The sequence below is a fragment of the Canis aureus genome, chromosome 32, assembly GCF_053574225.1.
Source record: "Canis aureus isolate CA01 chromosome 32, VMU_Caureus_v.1.0, whole genome shotgun sequence".
Lineage (NCBI taxonomy): Eukaryota > Metazoa > Chordata > Mammalia > Carnivora > Canidae > Canis > Canis aureus.
In genome coordinates, this window is record NC_135642.1 from 12,409,816 (window position 1) to 12,433,091 (window position 23,276).

At 42.8% G+C, this 23,276-nt stretch overlaps 1 long non-coding RNA gene across 1 annotated transcript in view; it reads left to right on the forward strand.

Annotated features, from left to right (window-relative positions):
* The first annotated feature begins 946 nt into the window (after positions 1-946).
* The window catches only part of LOC144303014 (uncharacterized), a 28,414-nt gene continuing 6,084 nt past the window's right edge, over positions 947-23,276 (forward strand). The window contains exons 1-2 of the long non-coding RNA XR_013370062.1: positions 947-1,447; positions 14,874-14,973. This is a non-coding gene — a long non-coding RNA (uncharacterized LOC144303014). The remainder of the gene's footprint in view (positions 1,448-14,873; positions 14,974-23,276) is intronic.

Sequence of the window (23,276 nt, forward strand, 5' to 3'; positions counted from 1 at the left end):
GCCAAGACACCTCCCTTACCCCTCCATCCCCTCACATAGACTGTGCCTCCTCAGCTTAGTTGTTACTTCTAAGGGCAGCCTCCTCTGACCCACAAACCAGATCAGATCTCTCGGAGGTTTGCTCCCTCTCCTCTGTAGCTCTTAACTAGAGTTTGTAATCCTATATTTGATTTGTATCTACATCCCCCTTGAGAAGATAAGGCCACAGAAGGCAGAAATTTTGCCTTTACCCACCATGGTGGTCCCCAGCACCCTGTACAACACCTGGTCCATGGTAGGGACTCAATAAATATTTGTTGAATGAGTGAATTAACTATGATTCACTTCATTATGTGTCAAGCTTTTTTTTTATTTTAAAGATGTTTATTTATTTATTCATAGAGACACACAGAGAGAGGCGGAGACACAGGCAGAGGGAGAAGCAGGCTCCATGCAGGGAGCCCGAGGGGACTCAATCCCAGGTGTCTGGGATCAGGCCCTGGGCTGAAGGCGGCGCTAAACCGCTGAGCCACCCAGGCCGCCCCTGTGTCAAGCTTTTGAGAGCCTGACTTTAGCAAACTCATTGCTCTGTGATGGCAAGTAAAACACTTTGGGGGGCCAGTCACTAATCAGCTCTCATTGCACCTGTGAGCACCACAATATTTCTCCTTGTGGGTTTGATACCCCAACCCCATATTTTATTCAAGTATTTCGTTCAGGGTGGTAAAAAACACTGTTACTGGCTTATGGGCAGTTAAACCTGGCTCTGGGGGAAGGGGTCATGTTACGACACTGCAGATAAGTGAGGATATCAGTGCCAGGCAGGGAGGAGGGTGTGAGAACACCCAGCTCCTGCTTGGGGACATTTTACCTCCTCCCTTCAGCTGTGTGGATTGTGGAAGGTTTGAAGAAGGGGTAGACAGTCTCAGAACCAAATGACAGGTATTCCTATGAGTTCCAAGTCATAATGTGGCTCTTTGTGGGGTCGAGGGGTGGGGTCCTCAGAATCGGACTGTGTAGTTGGCATCAAACATGTCCAGGTTTGCTTTGCGGTTTGTCAAGTCATCACACCCTGGGCTATTGGAAGGTGGCAACAATGTTTTTGAACAAAAACTGACAACCAAGCAGCTGTAATGTAGAGGGATGAGGCCTGTTGGAGTCAAAACCATCATCCTAAGGGTGCTCAGTAAAAGTTACCCTTGTTTTTTTTTTTTTTTAAGATTTTATTTATTTATTCATGAGAGACACAGAGAGAGAGAGATGCAGAGGCACAGGCAGAGGGAGAAGCAAGCTCCATGCAGGGACCCCGATGTGGGACTCGATCCTGAGACCCCAGGATCATGCGCTGAACCGAAGGCAGATGCTTAACTGCTGAGCCACCCAGGCATCCCGAATGAACCCTTGTTGAGTGGAAGAAGCTCCTGAGAAGCAAGGTGGAGAAGGTGGAAAGAGCACCAGGCATATTAAGGTAATGACCATGCTACTTGCTGGGGTGGGTGCTGTGCTGAGCACTTTGAACACATTATCTCATTTAATCCCACAATAGCCTATGAGGTTCTTATTATCACTATTTTTCAGATAATGAAACCAAGAGTCATAGTAAAAAAAATTTGGCAAAGGTAACACCGTTGAATAACTGACAGAGTCAGGATTTGAACCAGTTCCGTGTGACTCCACGACAACCCATTTACTACTGGGATACACTGCCCATTGGGGAAGCTGGGCTCAAGCCCAGATTCTTCCATTACGACTGTGTGTCTTGAAGTGATTGCTTCACTTCTGCAAAAGTTTTATTATCTGTAACATGTAAATAATAATACCTACAGTGAGAATGAGATGAGACAGTGTCCCTCACCAAGACTGGGCTAATCCACCAGCCAATAGCCACATGTGGCTCCTGAACACTTGCAATGTGGCTAGTTTGAATTGACATGTCCTGCAAGTGTGAATATACACTGGATTTTAAATACTTAGCATGAGGGCAGCCCTGGTGGTGCAGTGGTTTAGTGCTGCCTGCAGCCCACGGCGTGATCCTGGAGACCCTGGATGGAGTCCCACGTCGGGCTCTCTGCATGGAGCTTGCTTCTCCCTCTGCCTCTGTCTCTGCCTCTCATTCTCTCTCTGTGTCTCTATAAATAAATAAATAAAATATTTAAAAAAATAAATAGCATGAAAAAAAAGAATGCAAGGAATCTAATAGTTTTCATATGGAATATATGTTGCAATGATAATATATCATGTTAAATAACATATAGTACTAGAATTAATTTCACCTGTTTCTTTTTATTTTTTAATGTGGCTAATGGAAAATTAAAATTGTATATATGACTCACATTATATTTCTATTGGACTTCTCTTCTCCTGAGAGCTATAAAGATGAGTGATTCTTGTTATGGTAATTTCACACAGAACCATTTTCCATTTCACCACTGAGGTCAGCACTTAGACAGAGTTTGACACAGAATGAGTCCCCGTTTTTCTAAATGTGAGTTTTAATTAACTTTAAAAGCTGTGGGTTTTATTTATTTATTTTCTTTGGGTTTAGTTGTTACTTAAAAAACAAATATAGGTTTTAATTTCTCTGAATCCAGTCTTTCTGATTCGTGTCTTGTTTTTCAACTAAACAAGGTATTCCAGGGGGCGGGAAAGTCTGTACGTCTGGAGAAGTGAACCCACTCAAAGTGGGTATAGATGACAATTCAAAACATTTTGACCCAGATTCTTTTTTCTTTATGGAGAGTAAGCTGCATCTCATAGATCACAAAAATCACTTTTGCCTTTCACCTGGTAGAAATGATCCTTTTTTTTTCTTTCATTGCTTACCAAACGTTGCATTATACAATTCATCATAATGTATGAATTACTGCAATTGTTTCAAACCACTATCCATGAAAGTGTATCCTTTCAATAAGTGCCTAAATTTCATCTTGTTACTTTTAACCCACCATTCCACTGTAGATAATTTTGGATCCTGATGCTGTCACTGAGCACCATGCCATCCCTTTCAGTTTTGTGTTTGTCTGCAGATTTCATTTTAGACCTTCCATTGTTCACTCAGGTCACTGAGAACATGGCTAAAGACAGAACGAAGTCAACTTAATTATAACCTTCCTAAGGACAGAGGAGCCAAACGTACGTAGCTGAGATAGATGACTGATCTACATTGCACATTGATGTAATATTCCAGGAAAAAGCATCCTATAATGAAAGGATTTTTGTTTTAGTTAGGGTAACACTAGGTGCTGTAAGGCCTATACCCCAACATTTCAGAGGTTTAACACCACAGAAGTTTATTTCTCCCTCAGTACAGTCCAGTGCTAGAATTCCTGCTCAGTGGGTATCTTTTCTTCCTCTGGTGATTCAGTTCCAGGACATTCCTTCCATCACCATCACAATGCTCCACCATCTCCTAGGACTTTGTTATCCTCTGCAGTCAGTCAGCAGAGAGCACTTGAGAAAGCACCTACATTTCTTAAACCTGGCTTAAAAGTGGTACACAGTGACTTCTGTTCATATTCAATCAATGCAAATTTAGCATATGGTCCTTCCCAGGCATAAGGGGAGCTAGAAGTGTAGCAGACAGTTCTCCACCTCTACTACCTTATAGAATGGAAATTATTTCCGTAAGGATAATGCAAAAATGTCTGAATGTATCTTGAGACTTCACAATTTGTCATTGCCTATTGTCACTGCCCCCAAACACATTAACACTTAAAATGCACAGCATAGAATAATCGGAATAATAAAAGAAGATTGTGTGATTACTCATGGTTTATAGGAACACTACACTATTGCCCCAAAGGCAATGGTCATAAAAGCGTACCCTCAAGATGCAGTGAATTAGGCATAGAAGGATGAAGGAGAGTGGCGAGACCACCATATATTCACCTCTATTCATTCCATTAAGGGGGCAGATGTAGAGAACCCAAGTTACATCAATTTGAGGGAGCCTACAGTCTGGCCTCCTCCTTATCACCCTTGAAGTTGGTAAAAGAGAAGTGAAGTATCAATGGTTTTTCTTTTTTCTTTTTGGTGACAACAATCACATAGTTATTCATATTTGTTCTCTCCCGGCCAAAGTTTCTGGATGACTTGCCTGATGAATACCTTAGAAAGATGACTCAACACCTGAATTGTCATAAAAATATGTGCAAAATTATGTAAAATATTAAAGGGTAAGCATGAACAATGACCCTTAAATTTCTTTATATTCCCCACAGTGCTTAGCAGTGCTGTGCCACAGCAGGCAGCTGCTAAATATGTATTGATTTTTGATGGATTGAGGTAGATCCAGAGTTTGTTATGATTATGCCTTACCTGAGTATTCTATTCTAAAATATTTATTTTAATAGTTTTATATATAGTGGAGGCATCAGTTCCCTTCATGGATACTTCTTCCTTTGATGTGAAAGGGTACATTCTATAAAAGGTACTCTAAATTGAGGTTTTCCCATGTCTTTAGTTCTGAATCTGGCAGCTGGTCAAGGAATTAAAACTGTTCCTTATGGGATTAGAACCATAGTAAGTAAAAATATCACAAAATAGCTGAATATGGACATCTTTCTGTTTAAAAGAGTCACTTTGGGATCCCTGGGTGGCGCAGCGGTTTGGCGCCTGCCTTTGGCCCAGGGCGCGATCCTGGAGACCCGGGATCGAATCCCACATCGGGCTCCCGGTGCATGGAGCCTGCTTCTCCCTCTGCCTGTCTCTGCGCCTCTCTCTCTCTCTCTGTGACTATCATAAATAAATAAAATTAAAAAAAAATAAAAGAGTCACTTTTATGCTTATTTATCTTATGTACTAAGGTGGAGCAGGGAAGGGGATCAGCATTATGCAATAAATGCCTTGTAAATAGTCTTATAAAGGGGCACCTGGCTGGCTCAGTTGGTGGAGCATGTGACTCTTTGATCTCAGGGTTGTGAGTTCAAGCCGCATGTTGGGTGTAGTGATTATTTAAATAAATAATAAATAAATAAACTAAAAAAATAGTCATGTAAAAATATATGTCCTGCTGTTTTAATTACCTCCTCTTGGGATCCCTGGGTGGCGCAGCGGTTTAGCGCCTGCCTTTGGCCGAGGGCGCGATCCTGGAGACCCGGGATCGAATCCCACGTCGGGCTCCCGGTGCGTGGAGCCTGCTTCTCCCTCTGCCTGTGTCTCTGCCTCTCTTTCTCTCTGTGTGACTATCATAAAAAAAACAAAATAAAATAATAATAATAATAATAATAATTACCTCCTCTCTTAAAATGGGAAGATCATTTTCCCTATGACTAAATCCCAGCATCCATACTCACACAAAATGGTTGATATATTTAATCACATTAGAAAGAAAGCACTTCTGCATGGCAAAAATGCTATAAGCAAAGTCAAAAGACAACATAAAAGTTGGGGAAATATTTGCAACTTGAATAACTAAAATCTAATTTCCCTTTCATACCGAAGACTCTTAGAAATAAAACAAAAACAAGAAACAAAACCCACTAATAACTCTAGAAAAACAAGCAAAGGATATAAAAGACCTTACATAGAAAAGTAATACAAAGGTCCTTACATATAAGAAAAGATGCTCAACCTCGTTCATAAATGTAAGTTAAAATGACACTGAGAACATTTTTCACTAAGAGTTTGGCAAAAATCTGAACCTCTGATGAAACACTGTGTCAGTGAGGGTGTGGGGAAACACAGAGGGTAATGTGGGATAACTTCTGAGAGAGCAGTTTGACAATATCCCTCAAAACTGAAAATGCACTTCCCTTTACACCCAGAAATTCCACTTCAAGGAATTCATCTCAAAGGTATAACATAGGTGCAAAGTGACACATATGCTAGGTCATTCATTGCGTTATTGTTTATAATAGCACAAGTACTGGAAACAACCTAAATGTCCACAGATAAGAAGAGTGGATAATTAATTTATGGCTCTTTCATACAGTGAAACATTATCATACTATAAAATTTTTTTTTAAAGCTTTTGTTGATTTATTCATGAGAGACACTGAGAAAGAGGCAGAGACATAGGCAGAGGAGCCTGATGTGGGACTCGATCCTATAACCCTGGGATCACGACCCAAGCCAAAGGCAGACACTCAACCATTGAGCAACCCAGGTGCCAAAAAAAGTTTTTTTTTAAGATTTTATTTATTTATTTATGTGAGAGAGAGAAAAAGAGAGAGTGTGTGTGCACATGTTGGGAAGGTGGCGGGGGAGTGAGAGGAACAAACAGACACCCAAGTGGAGTAGAGCCTGATGCGGAGCTTGATTTTGCGACCCTGAGATCACAACCAAGGCTGAAACCAAGAGCCAGACAAAACTTGAGCCACCCAGGCGCCCCAACATTTTTTTTTTAAATAAGGAAGCTCTCTGTATGCTGACATGGAAAGATCTTCAACATATATTAGGGAGAAAAGCGAGATGCAAAAACAGCGTGAATGGTATGCTACATTCTGTGCAAAAGAGGAGAGATTATTCCTATGTGCTTATTGGCACATAAAAGAACTCAGGGATCAGACTAATAACAGTGAAGGAGGGGTAGATGAGAACCAGTAGCTAAGAGATGCCACAGGCAGGAGACTTTTTGTGAAAATGTTTCGAACATCTCATAATGTTTGAACCTTGGTAATGTATTGCCTATTCAATAAGTTAAAATTTAAAAAGTAATGAGTCTCAGAGAACTTTTTTAAAAAATCCATTTCCCTAGTATTTTTTTTTTTTAAGATTTTTATTTATTTATTCATGTGAGAGTCAGAGAGAGAGAGGCAGAGACACAGGGAGAGGGAGAAGCAGGCTCCATGCAGGGAGCCTGACATGGGACTTGACCCTGGGTCCCCAGGATCACACCCTGGGCTAAGGGCAGCGCTAAACCGCTGAGCCACCAGGCCTGCCCTCAGAGAACTTTGAACGCAGCTTTGGTAGGATGATGATGGTCTTGGGAAATAGGAATTTTCATGGCTAGTGACATAACTGTATGGTCTAGAGGATCTTGTATGGCTCACTGATTGCTTTTTCTGCCCAAGTCTTGTATCCCCAGCGAAACCACCAGCCCTCACCTCTTCTGAGCCTCCACCTTGTCTAACCTACATACTTAGTATGGTTCTCAGGACAACTTGTTGATTAATTAAGCCTCTCAGACTTTTACCTCTTTTCATCATAAGCACTTCTTATGTGTTTTCACTTCTTCCTTTCAAATAAATCAAAATATTAGTATGAAAGGTCAAGTAAGGTAGAAAGTTGCCAGGTAAACTGGGCTTCCTGAGAGTGTATCTTCAGATTTAAAAAAAGACAGTTTCCATCTCATTGATGAAAATGTGCTTGTTTTCTATTTAATCAATTACCTATTGTATTCTGGTTCAAATGGCTGTCTGTATCAAATGCCAACATTTAAAAATCGATTTCCTCTCTATAAAAAATCTATTTCCTCCACTCCTGTTTCAATGTCAACAACTCTATTGTTAGAATCTGTGAGTTGGTGTCTTTCCAGCCAAAGGATAATTCAGCTGAGATGCTCAATTTTATGATACAAATGTGATCTCACTTCTCCATGTGAGCTGCCTCCTCAAAAATCACTTAGTGGAGAAGAGACAAAAAGACCTAAGCGCCCAGCGCGTGCTGTGCTGGCTGCTGGCGTTGGCGGGAGGCAGAGACAGCTAAGTCTGAAAGACTCCCGCCAAGGCCGGAGGGGGCTCCCCATCCCCTCCAAGAGGTGAAAAATCGTCCTTCACCAGCCTCTGAAGGCAGAGTGGATCCCCCACCCCCACTCCCACCCCAGTATCCGCAGAGAATCATCCTGGGCACAGCGCTCTAGTCCGGTGTTTCAAAGGAGCCCCAAAGGACAGCTTACCGCGCTGCCCGCCCGCTGCTTCCTGGTGGGGGCGTCTAGGGGAGCAGTGGCCGGCCAGGGGCTGTGGTCTGCACCCCCCCAAGCTGGACGCCAGGGGCCTCGCCCAGACTGCGCTTTTCCCTCCCCCAGGACGGAGAGAGTGCAGCTCAGGGCTAGCTCCTTGTGGCTTTCCTACCCTCTTTCCTCCCACCCCTCTCTCTCTCTCTCTCCAAGGAGAGACTCCAGAACACACATGCTTGGACAAGTTATTTGGGAGCAATAAATGAATCTGGCCGGGCCTCAGTTTCCTCTTTTGTATAATACTATCAAACTTTACAACCATTAAAAAAATATTTTATTTATTCATAAGACAGAGACAGAGACACAGGCAGAGGGAGAAGCAGGCTCCATGCGGGACTCGATTCCGGGTCTCCAAGATCACACCGCGGGCTGAAGGCGGCGCTAAACCGCTGAGCCACCCGGGCTGTCCAAACTTTACAACCTTTACAAAACGATTTGGTAGTGTCCTATGAAGTTAAATACACACTACTCAATTTGTAAGTATTTCTCTAAGAGAAACTAAAATCTTTGGCCATGGAACACTAACCTACAAATTGTTTTATAGCAGTTTAATTCATAAGAGCCAAAGCCTAGAAACAACTGGAATGTCCATCAACAAGTAAACTGAAAACATTGTGATGTATTCATACAATAGAATACTACTCAGCAATAAAAGGAACAAACCACTGATAATATATATGTGCTTAAGCATGGTCTAATCTCAAAAGGATTATGCTATAAACCAGATTATGTTTCCATTTATATGAAATTCCAGGTAAAAACCAAAGCTAACCTGTGGTACAAGAAATCAGAACAGTGGTTTCTTTGGATGGTATGGACTGAGAAGTGCAGAGGGAACTTTCTGGAGTGATGGAAATATCCTGTATTCTGATTGTTTTTTTTTTTTTTTTTTAAGATTTTATTTACTTATTCATGAAAGACATACAGAGAGGCAAAGACACAAGCAGAGGGAGAAGCAGGCTCCACGTAGGGAGCCTCATGCGGACCCTATCCCAGTACTCGATCCTGGGACTCCAGGATCACGCCCTGGGCCACAGGCAGGCGCTAAACTGCTGAGCCAGCCAGGGATCCCATCTGCATTCTGATTGAAGTGTAGGTTACATGAGTACATTTGTCAAAATTCAGAATTATACTTAAATTTTTGTATGTTTTATTTTCTGTAAATGAAACTTCAATTTGAAGTATCTTTGAAAGAAAAAAATTTGAAAAAATAATAGTACCTTATAGGGTTGTTGTAATAAGCAAATGAGTGAATATGTAAAGTGTTTAGAGCAGTGCCTGGTGTATTAGATATTACCATATAAGTATTTATATAGTATTTACAGTATGAACATGTAGTATTTGTATAGCAGTTTTATAGTGTTTGTAATTAATCTGAAATCTGTGGCATTGTGGGACTTATATTTTAAAATACTATCTGTCAGAATTTTCCATAAAGGAGTTCACATTGGATGAGGACTTGCTTTACACTGTCCTAATCTCCTAGCGAGTTGTGAGGATTAAGTGAGGCCATGTAGCTCTGTACATGTCTATTTGACTAATAATGACATGAATGTGGATAGCTAAATCATCCAATTTAACTTTCTGACATAGTATCTATATCAGAGAAATGGTGCTTGGGGTCCAAATACCAAAGAAACACAGAATGATGCAAGGGACACCACACAGACAGCAATTCTGTGATGTGCCGGAAGACATCACATCAGAGGCAGCTGTTTAAACCCCCCTCTGTGAGGCTGTTTGGGGCAAGAGAAAGAGCTTGACTGCCTCGGTTTAAATGTTGGTTCAGTCCTTATTACATGTGGTATTGGGGATGTTAACCTCCCTACGCCTCAGTTTCCTCACCTGTAAAATGGGAATAATACCTTTCTCATGTGGACTTGGAGGACGATTGCATGAGAGAAAGCACGTGTTTCAGGAAGAAAAGCTACTGCTGATCTCTGCAGAAGGGGAATGCTGGTGATGAGAGGGTCTTTGTTGAGGACCCTGCTGCACTGCTCTGCCTGAGGAAGAGGGAGAGATGCACTCGCCCCGAGGAATATCTTGAAGGGAGTGCCTGGGACTGGGCTGGATTCAGGGCCCTCTCACAGAAAGCGTGGATGAGGAATACCCAAAAAGTCGACTAAGGCAAGAGATGTCTAACGGAATGAAATACCGCACCCTGCTGTATGTATAAGATTCCCTCTTTCCTTGGTCTCTTCTAAAGCCTTCAAAAAAAAAAGACTACAAGAGGAATTTTTTTTTTTTTTTTTTTGGAGAAGTGAGAGGAATTGCTAAATCCTGCATCAATCAAGGGTGGCACAGGGAGGTAAGGTAGGCTGCAAATACCCACATCTGGGTTATCCGTGTGTCCCGCACAGCCCGCAGTGCAGGGTACGTACGTGCTTAACAAATGACAGACCTTTTTACGTCGTGTGCCCCGCGGGCGGACGATCCTGAGCGCAAGCGGTGGGCCGAGGCCCGAGCCCCGCGCAAGTGTTTCTATGACAACGGCGTCTGGGCGCCCCGGAGTGGGCGCGTGGGGACGCACGTGGCCGGGGTGGGCTCCGGTTTGCCTGACCCGTGGACCAGCGAAACCTGCCTCTCTGGGGCTCAGATGGTTCCCTGCCGCCCTCCAGGTTAGCTCCGCTCCAGGTTCGCGCCGGAGCCCCGCGCTGCTCGGCGAGCCCCGAGCGGCCTCTCAGCTGTGGCGCCCCGCCGCGCCCTCCCGGGCTCTGGCCGCGGGCCCGCACCCCGTGCTCCCTGCGAGCCGTGCTCCCTGCGGCCTCGCCCGGGACTCTGGCCTCCTGCCCGCGGCCGCCCGGACTCCCCACCGAGCGAGCCGCAGAGCGCGCCGGGGACTGCTCCGCGGCCCAGCGCGCTCTCCCCGGGGCCGGCCGGGGTCAAGGTCGCGGCTCCGCTCGCTCGCAGCGCCGCCCCCTGGCGCGGAGCCGGCGGGAACGTGCGGATCTCGCGCAGCCGGTTCCGCCAACGCCGACGGGGCGGAGACTGGGCGCCCGCGTGGCCCCCGCGGCCGGCCGGGAGGGGCGGGAGCCCCGGGCTGGGTACCCTCCCCCGGCGGGGGGCGCAGGCCGCCGGCTGCCCCGAGGGCCTGAGCTCTGCCTGGTCCGAACGGAACATTTTACGCCGCAGCTCTAAGACGACGCTCCCGAGGTTGCTTGGATCGGAACAGGCATGTGCAAAAAGCAGGGGCAGAGCCTCCGCGTCCTCGGCTGAGGATGCAGCACTGGACGGGAGCCAAGCCCTCATGCCGGCGAGGCCGGGCAGGCAGCCTCCCACTCACCCAGGAGGTCGGGAGCTCCCGACCTCTCCCGGGGCCCGCATCCCCTCTGCGTCTGCCCTGGCCCTCTGCTCCCCGTGCTTTGAGGATAGGCATGGACTCCCCTGCTTCTGGCACTCACACCTGCCAAGGGACTTAGGGTTGCCCTCTTGGTCCTCATCCTCCCCTAGTACCCCCACCCCAACCATCCCGTCTTCCCGTGACCCAGTCTCCGCTAGACCTAGACCTTTCCTCAGCTCCACCCCTGACGCTTGACCCTCGCCACAGCTGAAGCTCCCTTAACTCCTTCAGCAGTGAGCCCCCACGCTCATTCTCATCCTTGTTTCCCTGTCTGCACAACCTTGTGGCTGTTTTTGGCTCCCTTTACCCCTAAATCACACAATCCATCCTTAACAGGGACTCCAAATACTGCCCTTCCTTGCTGTCATGGTCTCTGACTCAGTCCCCAACGCCTTCTCTAATCTGGGATCACTGGCCCAGTCCAGCACAGAAGTTTCTCATGACTGGGCCTGATGGAGTTTGTGTGACCTGCTGGTGTCCGCACTTGAGACTCCAGCTTCTGCCCTGCTCTGGACCCCACTCCCAGCCTGTACCCTCACTTGTGCTCACAGAACTGTTGGTGAATCCAGACGTCTGACGGAAACCTCTCTTCCCGTCCAGTAGGCCTGTGGGGGTTCAAAGAGCAGATTCGGTTACTGCTTCTTCTGCCCAAAAGGACAGAGCCCCATTCCTGAATCTCACCTGCTCTTGCAGGTCCTTTGTCCTCCAAGGACTTCCTAGGATGTTGGAGAAGGAGAGAAGCTTGCCTCATCCTTCCCTCTGGCACACCCTGGGTGGCTGTTTGAGCAGCAGAATATTCCCACCAAAAATTGGTAAAGGAAGCAAGAGCTGGTTTAATCCTCAGAATCCTGGCTGCTTCTGTTTCCTGGAGTTCATAATGGCAATGTTGTCACTTTCTGAGCACCTACTCAGTGTATTAGTGGACCCCCAGAAAGGAAGATCATCACCCTCTCGCCTGGCTTAGCTAAATCCTACCCCTTCCATCATGACTCAAGACCCATGTAGCCAAGGGCTTAATTAAGAGCCCACCTATATCACTTTCCATAGTTTTCTGTTGTCACAGTCTCCAGTAAAAGACAGTGATGTTTACTCAGTCCCTATGATCAGCCCTGGTGTACCCCAGCACACCTAGACCAGACAGCCAGTCACATGCCAAGAGAGGATGGAATCCCCTTTCCAGGTGTACTCAGGATGTGTGCTGTGGATGAGTGCCCAAGAAGATATGTGCATGCAGGTCCCTCATGCCCCATAAGGCCATCAAAAACTATTCTTGGCCCATTACTGAGGACACACTGTGTCCTGCATCCAGATGAGAATAGGAGTCCATCCTTTCAGGGATACACACTAAAATAGTGTTTCTCATTTTCCCAGATTTTTTTTGCACCAGGAAAAAGCACTGATAAATAGGGTTCAACAGGGGCTTGCTAACTTTTTACTTTGCCAAGTTCATTGACAGTAAGTACCATCTACTATCACCATCATTTCATTTATAAATGAATTTTAATTCCAATAATATGGGAATGACATTGATGCCTTACTAACAGATTTTGCTTTTTAAGAAGTTTTTGTTTTGAAGTGATTGCAAACTTACAGAGAAATTGCAAGAATAGTACAATGAACTCTCATATACCCTTCCCTCAGATTTACGAAGTACTAACATTTTGCCATATTTGGTTTATTGTTCTCTCTCTTTCGCTCTCTCTCTTTACACACACACACACACACACACACACACAGGGAAAGAATTCATTACCTAAACCATTTGAAAGTAAGTTGTAGACATGGCACCTCTTAACCCTGAAATAGAGTAGTACTATTATCAAAATTGGGAAATTTAACATCTTTTTTTTTTTAAAGATTTTATTTATTTATGAGAGAGAGAGAGAGAGGCAGAGACACAGGCAGAGGGAGAAGCAGGCTCCATACAGGGAGCTGGATGTGGGACTAGATCCCGGGACTCCAGGATCATGCCTTCAGCCAAAGGCAGGCGCTAAACCACTGAGCCACCCAGGGATCCCCGGAAATTTAACATCTTTGATACAATGCTCTAATCTGATCTATGTACCTTCTTCAGATTTTGCCAGGTTATTTTGCCAATAATGTCCCCTCCCCCCACTGCTGCAACTCCCTCCTCCTCCCCAACTCCTTTCTTTTCCCTCTCTTCCTCTCTCTTCTCCTCCCTCTTCCCCTCCTCCTAATAGCTATTTTTTCTGATCCAGGATCCCATCCAGGATCACATATTGCGTTTAGCTGTCATGTCTCTTTAGTCTCCTTCAATCTGGAACAATTTGTCAGCCTTTGTCTTTCATGACATTGACTTTTTCTTTTTTTAAGTACAGGCCAGTTATTATGTAGAATGTCCTCAGTTGGAGTTTGGCTGTTTCCTCATGATTGTATTCAGGCGATGCATTTTTGCCAAGAATATCACAGAAGTGATGTGTCCTTTCTCAGTATATCACATCAAGAGGCACATGACATTGGTTTGTCCTATTTTGAGAAATGTTAATTTTGATCACTTGGTGAGAATGGTGGCAACTGTGTCTCCCTACTGTTAAATTACTATTTTCCCCTTGGAATTGGTAAGTAATTTGTCAGGTGAATTAGCAAGTCTTTTAAATGAAATTAAATCAGCTTTTTGGAAAACTCATTCCATAGCCACTATTTCCCTTTCCCTCATTTGCTCTTGCCTGTTGAAAATATCTTCAAATCAGCAGCGATCCATACGGTGGCTCTTAAAAATCACTGCACAGGGATGCAAGCAAATTAGTCATTTATCTAATAAATATTTGAGTACTCTATAAGCCGTGTACATCAGAGGAAAGGATGGTTTACAATCAGGATCAATAAATAATACAATCAAGTATGGTATACCTCTTTTATGGAAGGCCTCTGAACCTAAGTTTGGATTTGCAGCAAACTTGCTGCAAACACAGGGAACAGAGGAGCAAGCTGAATAACACAATGAGGAAACAATCACTAAATCCAGAATGTGGAACATTCTGTAAGAAAGCCAGTGTGCAGTCTTCAAAAGGATGATGTCTTGGGAAAAGAAAGGAGTGACTAACCTGGAATAAATGGTGCAACAGTTCATGAGATTTGATTGAATCTGATTTTTAAAAAACCTGTAATTGGGGACAATTGAAGAAATTTTCATATAGACCAATATTAGATGATACTATGGAATTCTTGTTGGTTTTCTAAGGCATGATAATGGCTTTGTAGTTTTATAAGGGAATGCCCTTATTTTAGAAGATGAATGCTAATGTATTTAGAGGTGAAGTGGCATAATGTTGGCAATTTACTTTCAGAAGCTTTAGCAAGGGGTGCCTGGCTGGCTCGGTCAGAAGAACATGTGATTCTAGATCTCACAGTTGTGGGTTCAAGCCTCATGTTGGGTGTAGCTCAACTCAAATAAAACTTAAAAACAAAAGGCTCAGCAAAAATTCATTCATGTATATACAGAGAGAAAGAGCAAAGTGGTAAAATGTTAAAAATTGTTGAAGCTTGCTAAAGAGTATAGGGATGCTCATACTACTATTCGTTCCATTTTTCTCTGGTTTTGGATTTTTGAGAATCAAAAATTTGAAGATAAAATATATACGTGTAGTCGTGATTAATAAAAATAGAACTCCCTTTAAACTGTTGCTGTATTTTTAGGGCGCCTAAAAATCAGATGTGGTTGAGGGTCTGATTCTTGACTTTGGTGATGATCTCAGGCTCCTGGGATCGAGCCCCATAGGAGACTCCACGCTCAACGGTGAGTCTGCTTGTCTCCCTCTCCCTCTGTCTCTTCCCCTACCTCCACGCACACATGCACTTGCTCTCTCTCTAAAATGAATAAGTCTTTTTAAAAAGTGTTATTGGATTTACAGTATTTTTTTATTACTGTGAGTTTTCTCCTCACTGTTATATGTGGAGAAGTTCCTCAATTCTTTTTATATTTGAAAAGGCTCCTAATTTAGCCTTTCTGGAAAGTATCTGGGTAATAAATGAGACACCTTACAAACTTCATATCAACTTTGATTTGAGTATTTACCTAAGAAAATAATCATGTACTCTGTAAAGATTCAGCAACAGAGTTGTTCATCCCAGTGTAATATTACATCAATGAAGAAGTTGTGTATAATTTAAATTCTCAACTCTTTATTGTTGGTTAAATGAACTATGGCCCAATCACCTAAAGAAAGGAATATGGAACAGGCATCAAAAATGTGAGATCAACCATTTGTTCACAATTGTTGAGGCTGGGTGACCTATTATTTTTCCTTACATAAAAATTGCAGAACAATATTTAACAAGTGAAAAGATATTGGTACAATGTATTTGGCTTATGAAAAAAAAAAGGCTATGTACTGTGTAATTCTACTTTTGTTTGCTTGTTTTTTTTAAAGACTGGAAAAGTATACATCCAAGTGCTTGGTTATATATGTCCAGTTGGATGGACAGTTTTTTAAAAATTTTTATTTATGATAGTCACAGAGAGAGAGAGAGAGGCAGAGACACAGGCAGAAGGAGAAGCAGGCTCCATGCACCGAAAGCCCGATGTGGGACTCGATCCCGGGTCTCCAGGATCACACCCTGGGCCAAAGGCAGGTGCTAACCTGCTGCGCCACCCAGGGATCCCCCCCCTGGATGAACAGTTTTTATTCGCTCTTATTTCAACTTTCTAAAATTTATAAAGCGAGCATGAATTACTTTTATGTTAAGAAAGAATGATCAAAATGATGTTTGAAAAAATGTTAGTGAATTACTGAATGTTTTCTTCTGCTTAGTATGAAGGAGCCCCAGTTGGGGTGGGGTGGGGGGTGTCCCTGGAGCCAGAGGTGGGACCATCCCCGGCCACAAGGTGGCAGTGCTGCTCGCTGAGGGCGCCTCCTTCCGCAGAGCACCCTGGGCTGCACCCCACCCCCCGTGTCCAAAGCCACCCCACACCGTACCCCACCCTTATCCTGAAAACACAGGAGCGCCCCTGAAAAAAGAAAGACAACCTGGTGTGTAGGAGGGCTCCTCCCCTCTCTGCACCTGGGCTAGGGGGTGCAAATAATGCCAGCTGCGGAGATGGCAAGTCTGGAAAGTTTCCTTTCCCTGGGGATACAGGGTTGGGGAAGCTTTCCCTGCAGTTGTCTAGTTTCTAGATGTGGCAGGGCCGCCAGATTGAGAGAGAGAGAGAGAGAGAGAGAGAGAGAGAGAGAGAGAGAGAGAATGTGTTAAGAATGTATTCTGCATGTTTTACTGATTGTGTCATTTTTCTTGTTTGTGTGTGTGTATGTTAATATTTAGAACATGTTCTTTTATTTCAAAACAACAATATGGATAGAATGTTGAAGAAAACATAATATTTACTTCATACCCAATTCTCTGCATATTTTCTTCTGCTTTTCAGTCCACACATTGTTCATCATATTGGAAATCCTTACTATACAATGCATTATACAGATATAATTTCAGCAAATAACCAATATGAGGTGTATTGAATAATGGTATCATTTTGTGTTATGCTCTCTGGGCTTATAAAATTGTTTCTCAATTAAGAAAATGTTTAATAATTTATAAAAGTGGACATTGGCATGTTTTAAAATAATTCATCTAGTTGCTTAAAGTATAAAAATTAATGTTTTTAGTATATTCAGAGTTCTGCAATCATCCCCACGATCAATTTTAGCAGTCATTATGCTGCTGTGTCCATTAACACTCACTCTCCATTTCCCCCCACATTCCTTCCTCAAGACCTCAGCAAGCACTAGCTTGCTGTCTCTATATATTTGCCTGTTCCAGACATTTCATTTAAATGGAATCATACAACATATGCTCTTTAGTGACTGATTTGGCAAGATTCAGGATTCATCCATGTTGTCACATGTACCAGTAATTAAGTCCTTTTTATTGGCAAATAATATTCCATTATATGGATTTGGCCATCAAATGATGAATATTTGGGTTGTTTCCATTTTTTGACTATTATGAATAGCCAAACACTTATTGTTATATCTCTTTTTGGTCATAATCATCCTACTAGGGGTGAAGCCGTTATCTCTTTGTGGTTTGATTGGCATTTCTGTGATGGCTAGGGGCCATTTGCATATCTTCTTTGGCTATTCAGATCTTTTGCTCATTCTTTAGTGGGATTATTTGTCATTTTATTTACTTATTTTAAAATATTTTATTCATTTATTCATGAGAGACACACAGAGAGAGAGGCAGAGACACAGGCAGAGGGAGAAGCAGGCTCTATGCAGGGAGCCTGATGCAGGACTTGATCCCAGGTTTCCAGAATCACACCCTGGGCCCAAGGCGGCACTACACAGCTGAGCCACCCGGGCTGCCCTATTTGTCATTTTATTTATTTATTTATTTATTTATTTATTTATTTATTTAAGATAGGGGCGGGAGAGGGGCAGTGACACAGGCCAAGGGAGAAGCAGGCTCCACACAGGGATACTGACGTGGGACGTGGGACTTGATCCTGGGCCCCCAGGATCACACCCTGGGCCGAAGGCAGCGCTAAACTGTTAAGCCACCGGGGCTGCCCCCTATTTGTCATTTTAATACTGGATTGTTAAGGGTTCTTTATATATCCTAGATACATGCCCCTTGTCAGACACCTGATTTGCAAATATTTTATGTCATTCTGTTGTTTTTTAACTTTCCTGATGGTGTTCTTTGAAGCACAGAAGTTTGTAATTTTTTTTTTTTAGAAGTTTGTAATTTTGGTGAAGTTCAGTTTATCTATTGTTTTCTTCTGTTGTGTTTTCTCCACTCCAAGGTCACAGAGATTTATGCCTATATTTTATTCCTGTATTTCTTACAAGAAATATATGGTGTTTAAAAGGTGTGAAGTAGGAGTCTACTTCATTCTTTTAAAACTGGATTTCCAGTTGTCCCAACACCGTTTATTGAAAAGACTGTTCTTCCCTCCATTGAATTGTCTTAGCACCCTTGTTGAAAACCAACTGATCATAATTGTAAAGGTTTATTTCTGGACTCTTGGTTCTATCTATTGCTCTATGTCTATCTATCCTTATGCCAGTACCACCTTGTCTTGATTACTATGAAGTTATAGTAAGTTTTGAAATCATAAAACATGAGTCTTCCAACTTTGTTATTTTTCAAGATTGTTTTGACAACACTGAGTCCCTGGAATTTCCATATGAATCTTAGAATCAGACTGTCAATTTCTTTAAAAATTCCAGCTAGAATTTTGATGTTGGTTATGTTGAATCTGTAGATTAATTTGAGGAGTATTGGCATCTTAACTATATTAAATCTTCTGATCCATGAACATAGGATGTCTTCTATTAATTAAGTGCATGTCTGATTTTTTATTTTTACTAAGCAAGAAGCTAAAATATCAGATGATTCTAGATCAGTTTCAAACATTTAGGTACCTTGAATAAAGCCTACTAAGCAGATGGGTGTCATTTGGCACAGCTTGAGGATAACAGGCTCTGCCTGTGTGGAACAGTTGGGTAGAATAATTTAGGGTTACTTATAACAAACTGCTGGTTTTCTACTTTAAGAAAGCTTGGGCAAAACTTCTCCTCTGGACTTGCTCTTCTTGTAAAAAAGGAAACAAAGATTATTACCTTAGTCATTTCAGTAAAAATGGTTAAGTGAATTTTTAAAAATACAATATAAAAGACAAAAGATTTGAGACACCTGGGTGGCTCAGCGGTTGGGCAGCTGCCTTTGGCTTAGGGGTCCGGGATCAAGTCCCGCATCTGGCTCCTACAGAGAGCCTGCTTCTCCCTCTGCCTGTCTCTGCCTCTCTTTCTCTCTCTCTCTCCGTGTGTCTCTCATGAATAAATAAATAAATCTTTTTGAAAAAAGACAAAAGGGGATCCCTGGGTGGCACAGTGGCTTTGCGCCTGCCTTTGGCCCAGGGCGCGATCCTGGAGACCCGGGATCGAATCCCACATTGGGCTCCCGGTGCATGGAGCCTGCTTCTCCCTCTGCCTATGTCTCTGCCTCTCTCTCTCTCTCTCTCTCTCTGTGTGACTATCATAAATAATAAATAATAAAAAAACCAAAAGATTTGAATAGACACTTCATTAAAGAAGGTGTACAGGGCGCCTGGGTGGCTCAGTTGGTTAAGCATCTGACTTCAGCTCAGGTCATGATCTCAGGCATCAAGCCCCATGCAGGACTAAACAGGGAGCCTGTTTGTCCCTCTCTCTGTGCTCCTCCTCCTGCTGATGCTTTCTGTCTCTCTCTCTCTCTCAAATAAATAAATCTTCAAAAAAGAAGATATATAAAAGTTTCTAATAAACAAATGCAGATATGTTCAATATCATTATTCAGCATTAGCCAACATGCAAATTAAGACCATGATAACATACGCACCCACCAGCATGGCTAAAACTTAAAAGACTGACAATATCAAGTACTGGTGAAGATATGAATCACTTAGAACTCTCTTTCACTGCTGGTAGTAGTATTAAATGGTACAATTTTGGAAAACAGATCAGTCTTTCCTTCTTTCCTTTCTAAAAAAATTTTAAGTAATCTCTACACTGAACATGGGAATGAAATCACAGTCTCAAGATCAAGACTTTCATGCTTCTCCGACTGAGCCAATCTCCCCAGATCAGTAGTTCTATACCCAAGAGAAATGAAAATATGTATCCACAGAAATATTTGTACATGAATGTTTATAGCAGTTATATTTGCAATAAGCACAAATCAGATACAACCCAATTTCCATTGACCAGAGAATGAGTAAATAAATTGTGGCATATTCAATACTATTGAAGACAACTCAATTATTTATTTTTTTAAAGATTTTATTTATTTATTCATGAGAGACATAGAGAGAGAGGCAGAGACACAGACAGAGGGAGAAGCAGGCTCCATGCAGGAATCCAGATGTGGGACTCGATCCTGGGACTCTGGGATCACACCCTGAGCCAAAGGCAGATGCTCAACCCCTGAGCCACCCAGGCATCCTGACAAGTCAATAATTTAAAGGAACAAATTGCTAATACACACAACATATATGAATCTTAAAAATATTACACTGAGTGAAAGAAGCCAGACACAAAAGAAAACATACTGGATGATTTCATTTATATGAAATTCTGGAACAATCAAAACTATGCTATCATTACTGCAGATCATTGGTCTCCTGGGGACAAAAGGGGAGGGAAGACCAAATGCAAAAAGGCTTAAAGGAACTTTCTGAGGTGATAGAAATGTTCCATCTTCAGTGGAGTGGTCGTTATATGTGTGTATTACCTTTGGAAAAGCTCATCAAGCTGCTTTTAATGTACTTGATGTACATTAAAATTAATATACTTGAAATGGATACATCGCATTATATGTAAATCATACCTCAATGAAGTTGGTTAAAAAATAAGCCTACACTCTATAGTTGGCTATCACAAGAGCTTCAGGTATCTCTATATCTTATCTGCATCAGGCACTTCACTGGTTATCATAATGAATATTAGAAATGGGTTTTCATTAAAAACTTATAAAGACTTCATCAAGACCATAAAGACTTATGATCAATAATTTAATACATGCCTCTCTTTGTACTGTTATGAGGATCAGATGTGATAACATATATGCAAGTACAGCTTTGATGGGCTTTATAAATTAAGTCTTGGCTTGTAAGTCAGAGATCCCCTGGGCTTCCAGGTTTCCAGCCTCCTTCCAATCCTGACCTAAAAGCCTGAGAAGTTGCTCTGGCTGTCCCCTACCAGGGTCTTGGCTTGCTTACAGTCACCTCCTGAGGGCTCTGATCCCTTGGATCATGGTGGGGAAGCCATTAGGATCTGCCTTGCCTCTGAGTGCCTGGATGGAATTGGAGTTGACCTTACCCTCTTAACCCTTACCTGTGGCCCAAGATGCTTTTTGCTTTGACTGGCCTGAGATTTTGGAAGCAGTCAAGAGAGCTGCACGGCAGTCACAGAAACCTTGTTATGGACTGGATATTTGTGTATCCCCTCAAATTCATATGTTGAAGTCCTAACTCCACAATGGGATGGTATTTGGAAGTGGAGCCTTTGGGAAGCAATTAGATTTAGATGAGGCCATGAAGGTGGAGACCTCCATAAGGGAATTAGTGCCTTTGAAAAGAGACAGAGACCAGAGTGTGCTCACTGTCCCTCCCCCAACCACCACCACCAGGGGAGGACCTGGCAAGAAGGTAACTTTCTGCAAACCAGGAATAGGACCCTCACCAAGAACTTAGCTGTACTGGCAACCTGACCTTCGACTGCCCAGCCTCCCAAACTGAGAGAGATACCTGTTGTTTAAGCCACACAGTCTATTGTAATTTGTTAAAACAGCCTGAACAGACTAAGGCAAACCTTATCCTGCCAAATAAGAGATGAATTGTGACCCTTTCTCTAAAAGTCTCCTGAACTACATTATGTCTTCTAAATTTAGAAGAATTCCTCCTGAATATTCCAAAGCCACCATACTGTTCTGTACTCATTTCCAAAATTGCAGGGAGGCCCCCATCCATCCTTTTCAGGCCCTGTAACTGACCCTGCTTCTTCTTTTTTTTTTTTTTTTTAAGTTCTTTATTTATTTGACTGAGAGAGAGCACAAGCAGGGGGAGTAGTAGAGGGAGAAGCAGGCTCCCCACTATGCAGGGAGCCCTGAGCTGAGCTCAATCCCAGGACCCTGGGATCATGATCTGAACCGAAAGCAGATGCTTAACGGACTGAACCACCCAGGCGCCCCTGACCCTCCTGCCTTTAAGTGACCTCTTACACACACTCAAGTGTTCCTCTGACCTCACCCGGGGCCAGTGAGGCTTCACATGGTCATCCAGGCTGACTCTGCTTGACTCCTTGTTTTTCCCTTAAACTTTGAGCATAGAGACCTGGGACTTTCCAGATTCAGCTGCTGGAGCATGAAGCATGACCCCCTGCTCAGGACATGGGTTCTCCAAACCTTAGAAGCCACCCACCCAGAATGTCCAGGCCCTTGGGGGCTCATACTCTGGTGTCTCTCCTTAGGTATAAATAAAACAGTGTCCTAAATAATTGCACATCTTGTCCTTAGCCTTTTTTCCCCTGACTCTGTAGGTTAGAACTATGCAGAACCACTACCATGAGTAGCGGTTGGGAGTGGTTGGGCTTTCCTGTTCTTTCCCACCAGGAGAGCAGAACTGAAGATCCCCTACAACAGAAAGTCCTGTGAGCTGCCTGGTAAATGCATGGGCTGCCCACTGCAACCTCACCTCACGTGATGTGGGCTCTGTAGACCAGAGCCGAGGAAAGTTAAAGCTGCTCAAACCCAGGGATAAACACAGTTGACTGACCTTCCACAACTTTTTTTAGGCATATGAAAATATATGGACCTGTTTATGAGTGTGTGTTGGGGTGGTGATATTTTTTCTGTTAAACAGACTGGGATAATATTCTTTCAATTCAACAAGTATTTGTTGATTATCTACTATATGCTAGACACTTTTAGATCACTGAAAATAATTCTGCAACTGGCAGTTTTTGCTTAAAAGCATAAAATCTTTCCATGTCAATACATAATGATCTGTCATTATTTTTTTCATCATTGTAAAACTTTAGCACACTTAGCACTTTAATGCATTTTATGCTCTGATAAATACAGAATTGATCGATGTACTTCTAGCTATTTTTATCACCATTATTGGGTGGGATGCAATGAACAGATTTCCTAAGGTTGGGGAATTAGGCAAAAGCAGGGTTATGAATTTAAGTCATAGAATCTTTCTCCCTTGTGGGTTAAAATATTTTTCAGTCTTACTTTCTACTATGGATCTGTAAAAAGAATTAGATTAGCACAACTATTTTTTATCTACATATTTGCAATAGCTGATACTAAAAGGAATTTGTTGGGTTTGGGAGACAGCGTGTGGGGGGCGAGATAGGGCTGGAGAAGTAACGTAGAAAACGAGTGCCTAAGGCATTGGAGGACACACAGAGAGCCATAGAAGTCAACGTAGGGTTTTAAGCAGGAGCAAGACTGGAATTCTATTTTTTCCCATTTTATTGAGATATAATTGATATATAACATGGTATTATGTTTAAGGTATACAACATAATGATTTGATATAAGTATACATTGTAA